The 7,545-nt window shown below is 41.0% G+C and overlaps 1 protein-coding gene across 4 annotated transcripts in view; it reads right to left on the reverse strand.

Moving 5' to 3' along the window:
* The window catches only part of wasf1 (WASP family member 1), a 68,557-nt gene extending 61,150 nt beyond the window's left edge, over nt 1-7,407 (reverse strand). For 3 of the 4 annotated variants that reach the window (XM_005734452.1, XM_005734451.1, XM_005734448.1), the window contains exon 1: nt 7,356-7,407. The gene's annotated coding sequence lies outside the window, so the exon portion shown is untranslated. The other variant, XM_005734450.1, reaches the window with a different exon arrangement.
* Nucleotides 7,408-7,545: the final 138 nt, after the last annotated feature.

A 7,545-nucleotide genomic window follows, 5' to 3' on the forward strand; every position in this document is an offset into this window, starting at 1 on the left:
ATCACAGAAAATATAGAAAGGGATAAAAGGTAGCCTTTAAGGTCTTCAAAGAGCCTTTATTCATGTAATGGGGAGGTGTGGTGCTAGAATTATGTTTTGTTTGTTTTTTAATAAAGGTATAGCAGAAGAGAGTTGGGATTCAGGTGTAATATGCAAGTACCTTCTAAGAACTTACTTTATACCTGTGTAAATGGCAGATTTACTGACTGCCATGTTGACTGTATTCTATTGATATTGGTATGCAATGGAAACGCAACTGACAGAGCAAGTAATTTTGAATAGAAATGCATACTGTACTGATGAAGTTAGGAACTGTCAACCAGCCAGTTGCAACACGACAAACAAAATTAACATTTCTCTGCAGCAGGAAAAGAGCAGAATTTCCTGCCGTGGTGAGCTACCACAATCTGTTATGTCATTCACTATATTAATGGCGTGGAACTAGAACACATTAGAGGTTTCAGCTTAAAGTACCGACTGAAATAACTGTCATCAGTATTCTTTTTGCCACAGTCCTATTTGCATTTTTGTGTTCTCAGCTCAAACTAATTCTGCAATGGGCAGACCATAGCCATCAGTGTCCTGCATCATAAAAACAGCGGAGTAGTAAGTGGCTATGTCAAGCGGATGACAGTTCACAGTTACAGCTCACTGGCTGGCTACACTCTGACCTCTGAGGCAATGAATCACATTCACACATCGGCCATCTTGTGGCCCACTCAACAGCACTAAATGTTTAAAAATAAATAAATAAAAATGCACCAGGATATGCGTGATGTCAGGTGTGATACACAAGCAAAAAACACACACATTGATCCCCCACCTATTGCTCTAGATGTACAACTAATAAATAATCCATGCTGGTAATGTCAGTCTAGAAACATAACTGTTATCTCAAGACGTATCATCTCTAATGTATATGAACACAGAGGATTTTTCTCTTTCTTACATAACAGTGAGCCTAGACACGCTCTTAGCTGTGGGCATGTGTCTATAAATGAAAGACTGTTATGTAAGCAACTGCTGCATCTCAGACCATTCCCATGGCTTGGCAGTTTAGAATGACTTTGATTCAGCATCATATCAGATACATTTTACTCTACTTTAGAGAGGCCTGACAGTAGATAATCACAATCAATAACTACCTCCATATTTCCTCCGGCCACAGCAATGAATTTTACAGGAAAATTACAGCATATAGGATTCTACTGAAGCAAAACCTTCACACATTGACGCCCTATCCTACAGCCAGTAACAAATGCCTAAACTCCATCTGACCCCTGCTCTGGAGCAGTTTTTGTGCTGGAGGACTGACAGAATCGCTTTATGATAAGCATGTATTTAAAAAAAAAGAAAGAAAAAAAGATGAAGTGGTTACTGAATAGGAGGTTTCTTGCAGAGGATTTAATTGAATTTGGCATTTGCTGCTAACCATCAGAGACAAAAGGAAAGGCGAGCCTCCACTTCCGATCGTCCCATCTGAGAGGGAAGAGCAGCTTACACTCACAGCCTCTGCTGGGCTTCCATCCAGTGCAAATCAGACAAGCCTTGTACTTGGGCCTCATGCAAATCAAAGCAGAGCTGGATCCTTGCTGCGAGCTGTAAATGAACAGCCAAATATTGGCTTCTAATTGAAAGCAGCAGTTGCCTGTGTGCACAGGCACCCCTGCTGTGAAACAGTGGACAAACACACTGAAGGTGTACACTAAGGTTACTGCTCCATTTGTGTCCTCTTTTCCCACCATTTTCCTCCATCCCTTTTTGCATTTTTTTTTATTAGCCATGGCTTTGTTTTCCTCTTTTAAAGACTACTATTTAAATAACATTTTATAATATTAAGATCTTTTATAGCAGCAGCACTTCTAACAAAAATGGCAGTCTTCAGGGTAACAATAATCCTGAACTAGATCTAAAGAAATTGTGTAAAACATAATACGCCCAAGAGAAAATCTCATCTGCATCTCTTATTTTCTTCGTTATTCTTGATGGTAACGTATTCCCTGCTCCACCACAGGGAGAGAAACAGAGAAGAAAAATGAGTGCTTATGAAAATCCTGATGAAAATTCGGTGCATCTGTAATTGAACACAGACATACTAAGTCTTGACAAGAGAGATTCAAGCTGTGGCTGTGATAAAGGTGCTTTTGCTTTCCATTTTTCAGCCTCCATCAATCATCGCACATGATCACAATGACCAGGGCATCAGCCATTCCAGCTCAATAAGAACCAATCAGTGAAATGGGCAAAAATAGGAGACTGAAGATATGGCTGAAATCAAGACAGAAAAAGAACACACGTATTCAAAATGAGGAAGACGGGTAAAACAGAAGAGATTATATTTTTATTCTGTGCGAAACATTATGGCTCTATTTTGCCTAACTTTGAATATTCAAATGCATTCAAATATGCACATGCTCTAAGTGCAGCTGAGGAGATCGTTTTGAAGTCAGAAAGCAGCACTGACTAATGGTAGCAAACAAGGCAGAAAAAAATAAATGGTGATCTAAATTGAGAAAAGGCAACTTACAATTTAACTGCTTTGCCAATATAAACACCTAGAAAACCCCCAACTCTGGACATCATATACGCACAAATACAAACACTGTTAGTCTCTGAGCCTAAAGTTCCCAGGGAGAACCGTGTATCCAGTTTGCTCCTAAAGCAGATGAAGCCTACATTGTGCCGAGAAAGGGATCAGACTACATTTACCTTCCAAACATACACTTGACACCAGGGGAGTGGCTTCAACCGTCCACAGTTTACCCCATTGTGTAGCGATTTTGGCTTTCAGCTGGCAGAATAAGCCAGGTCAGTCATGGGACACCATGGTGCTCCATTTCCCAAATGCGTGGCTATTATGTCAAGTCCAAAGAGGATTCTTTATTAAATTTGCAGCATGTGAGCCCAGAAAAGACCTCATGATTGTTATTCTATGAGCTGGAAGTTGACAAAATATTTTTAGCCAGAATTTCAAGCCTTCAACCTTTTTTCCTTATATTTTTATTTATTTATTTACTTGCTTGTTTTTTTTGTTTTTTGTTTAATCAGCTCTGTACCATAGACTGCTAAGACAGCACGTACATACACTTCCTATTCCTCAAGCTGCATCTGACAGATATGAAATACAGCCTCAACTCAAAACAAATCCTTTCTAAAACTCGTCAGAGCCTCAAGTGATGTAGTGAATGAGAGAACTCTTGCATGTGTTAAAACACTGTGCAGCTGTGGCAGCAACAGCGTGCTGTGTAGATATAACGAAGGCAAATAAACTGAAGGGAATAACGCCTTGTGTTCCATTCAGCTTTAGATGACGGAAAGACGGATAACAGATCGTTACAGATGGGAAAGGGGTACCCTTAACCTGTTAGCAGTCGGACGTACCGCCCACGGTACATTGGATGGTTTAGGGGACTAATTGGACTGCTAAGGGGTTAAACTCAGTTGTGATATCTTTCTTTTTGTCCAGTTGACTGTCCCTCTGGCACTATCAGGCAAGTCTTTTTCAGAGTTACCTTGTCAACTCTAAGAAAGCCTGTCAACACCCTCTCCTCCCTTGTGTGAAGATAAAAGACAAAAGGCAGAGAGTTACTTACTATGCCAGATTTATAAAAGACATGGTATAGCAGATTTTTAAGACTAAAGATCAAGTTATGGTGCTCTGTGATCAAAATTTTGGATTTTATATATCTTTGGAGATATTAAGCCTTTCTTCTCAATAGAAGTAATGTATTTTATTTCTGAAAATGGCGTTCTACCTTTGTTCCAGGGTGGCATCACTGAAAGAAAGCAAAACATTATCTGCCATGAGGCACAACAGTAAGTCCTGAGTTAAGGCACACTATGACAACTTCCATCCCTGGAGTTTGACCGAGGACTGGATTAAGACATGGAAGCAAAGCAAAAAATTAATAAAGGAGAGAACGTGGACAGCATCCCCTACTGAAGAAAAACAAGTTAAAAAGAAATGGTTAAAGAAATACAGTGAGGCAGTTGGTGTAAACTCTTGGAAGTGGTGGAGGCAGTGGTAGTAAGACACAAGGAGCACCAGTCAGGGAGGCTTAACCGTGCACTGGTGTCTCTCTGTCAGACCAGTTCACACTGCAGACAGAAGCAGTATTATAGAGCTGTGGGCCTGGCCAAGAAGAACAATAGCTCCTGTGTGCTGGGCCCTCTGGAGGATCCTAACAGCTGGGAGATAGGAGGGCTGCCTGTAGCTCAACTAAATGGCACGTAAGCTGGCATTACACATTACGCACACTCGCATTAATTTTTGCGCTCTCTGCCTTTCCCAGAATCCCTAGCCCACCTTCCTCCCACCACATCCTCTCGCCTCCTCATACCAGGCACCCATCACTCACTTAACTCTCATCTATTCCCCTCCTTTCTCTTTCTACACACTCTTTCCTTATGACCCCTGTCATTCTGCGTCCCCCTATCACCCTTCTCCTCCTCTGAGGAGAAAGACCAAAAAGAAAGACCCTAAAAAAAGACAGCAGAGGAGAAAGAGATTTCTTGCTAGCATGAGAAAGTCAAAGACTGGCAGAGGATCAGAGCACTGTCAACAAATAATAGACTTCCAAAAGCCTCCACAGGAGGCTGTTCAGTCATGAGGGCCTATGAAACACATTTAAATAAAAAAGCACGAGAAGTGCAAACTGATGAAATGTCACCCCTCACAGCAAAAAGTTCACAAACAGCATAACATAAAATGGCAATAGGCTCGATTCTATTCTGAGGAGACACCTGTAGCAAAACTGAGAAACTTTTGTATATATTCATGTATCAACTGTGTATTTGTCACCCTGGCATGACGTTTTTCAGGACCAAAAAAGACATGCATATAACATAAAGGTCAGAAAGTCGCCTGCTTTAAAAAGAAGTTGCCTCAAACTGAACTACTGCCTCTTGTCTGGACCACATCAGACATCCTTTAAGACATGTCCACTGAGGCTGAATCAGACCGGTGGTTAGGGGACAGTCTCTGGATTATGTCCTCAAGCCAGCTCTGAATCCAAACAATATGACAAATGGTCCCTGCATGATCCCTCTGAGCGCTTATGAAAGCTAGGCTATAGTTCTCAGTCATGTGATAGTTTGGAGGCCACTCCTGCAGGCTGATATATTTAACAGCTGCAATGGCCCACAGACCATTTTGTTTCTGCCATATGCTCTTAACCTACAGATTTTTTTTAACGTTTTTAAAAGATATCCATTCATCTGGAGTCTTGGTGACATTCACTTTCACTGCACTACTGTAAATTTTACTCATCTGCAGTTCAGGTCACATACAGTTGATCAGAACAAGACTAAAGTAGTATTTCCCTTGAAGTTGAGTTCTTCTGCTCCAGCCATCATACAGGACCATGACAGATCTTCTATATCTATCTATCTATCTATCTATCTATCTATCTATATATATATATATATATATATATGGTATATGTGTGTGTTTGATGTGGGCTAATTTGATATAACAGGTAAATATTTAAGGTCATCTGGAAAGAGTCAACATCTTCTCTATCTGCATTAATTATTAATGCAGCTTCTGATCAAATCGAGGAATTAAGTCTTATTTATGCATTCCACTGAATCACAGCCAAGGCAATGTGAGTGTAGAGAGCTCTGCATTTGTTGATTTGGACAAGATGTCTAGCCTTGTAGGATAAATAGCTTCTTTCTTTTTTTTAACCTCACTATTTATTAGAAAAAAAAAAGAATAATTATTAATTTCCTGCCATCACATGTAAACCCTAGTTTACCTCGCTCTGTATTTGTTATTTTAACACATCAGAGGCACACTAATCCACTGTCAGAAGCAGCATCCACAGTGGCATACATGGATTTTTAGCAATAGCTCTGCAGCTGATGTTTCTAAAGGTGATTCATTCATCATCAACCACGAAGCTGAACCCACACTGTCACTACAGGCTGTTCTTACATTTACTATTGCATTTTTAAAAGAGGCAAACCATGAAATATGCTGCTGGCCACTCAGCAGGCAATAGTTACCTGCAGCAATCCAAAGACCCAACTCTTAGTTTGTCTCAACTGGACAGACTGTAGAAAAGATATGCTCACTTTGATGAAGTGCAAAGCCCATATTAGCCGGCCTCCTGTGTATCAAAGCACATATTCGTGCTGTCACTACATATAAAAGCTGATTACTGCACAGCGGTCACAAAACGACGATGCCCCTCGTGCCCACTTTTCTTGTTGCACTTGAAGTAGTACAAAGAAGGTTTCGGATTTCACAGAGCATGATTTTCACTGGGCTGAAGGCTTACCATCCCCCCATGACTGCAAACGAAGCTGGCTGGAGTAGACCCCAACCCCTGTCCTCCTTCTCCTCTGCCTCGCAGAGGCAAATCAATGCATTCTTATAAAATTAACTGCCCGTGGTTCCCTTCATGACACTGTAGCAAACTGCCCACTCCACAAACTCGCTAACAAATAAAACACACTCTACGTCTTTTTATTTATTTGTTTATGCACGTTGGGTTAATTGGGGAGCATTGCATATATTTGCTCTCTGCTTTTCTCACTAGTGTGATATTCTTCAGACTCACTATGTCAAGACGCTGCAGCGGGATCTCATGCAGATGTGCAGCTGCAATTTATCACCCAGCGGTCCCATTACCAATTCCTCCTTTAGTCATTCAAAAATAAAAATACTACTGGTAGGTAGGCTACTTTGTGGGATTTTGACCACTTTGGTAGCCTAACGTTGTTCTCATTGCCACATTTATCAACTGTACACCGGGTAAACGTGGGAGTCAGTGATGGCCAGGCAGTTTTAAATTACCAAGACCGTTATTAGTCGAGCAGCTCCAGTTGAAGTCTAATGTTACAACACGGTGACTCGGTTTTATGACGGTAAGTTGCCGCTGTGCTAATAGCGATAACATAACGTTACTAAAGTCCCATTTTGCATGATGCACTGCAGCGCAAAATTTAAAAAGAAATTATTTACCTGATACGTTTGTAAGAAGAAAAAAAACCCTCTTATTTTCTCTCCATCCTTACTGAGCAGCAGAGTGTGCCACCGTGTCCAAAAATTTAAATCCCCGGGTCGGATCCATGGTTGTACTGTCTCCGTAATCAAATGTACTCCTGCTGGAAGAGGCGGCGGCGGAGATGAATCCAGCCACTTTTTTTCCAAAGGGATTCTCTGGGCAAATGTTGATGAAATTGGCAATAAAGCTAGTCCGGTTAAGCTTACATCAGGTTTCACGTCATAAAACCACTTTGATTTTTACCCGTATGCGACATTTGTTTTCTTTCTAAGAGAAGTAGTGTGAAATTACGTATATCCACAAGAAAACGTCCCCATTGAAATCGGTAATAATGGTACGTACCACTCTATTGTTGGGGCGCGAGAAAACGTCCCATGCTGCTGATGTGTACTCGTGGGAGGCTCGTGCGCGTTCGCGGTATTGGCTTATTATCTCAAACCTTGGTGTTGTGCTGTCCAATCGATTTCAGGGAGGGAAACACTGATTTGGATTATTTCAAAAATTACAGTTGAAGAGAAAATAAAATCACACA

This window comes from Pundamilia nyererei, unplaced genomic scaffold (genome assembly GCF_000239375.1).
Source record: "Pundamilia nyererei isolate P.nyererei 1_Seehausen unplaced genomic scaffold, PunNye1.0 scaffold00058, whole genome shotgun sequence".
Taxonomy (NCBI): Eukaryota; Metazoa; Chordata; class Actinopteri; order Cichliformes; family Cichlidae; genus Pundamilia; species Pundamilia nyererei.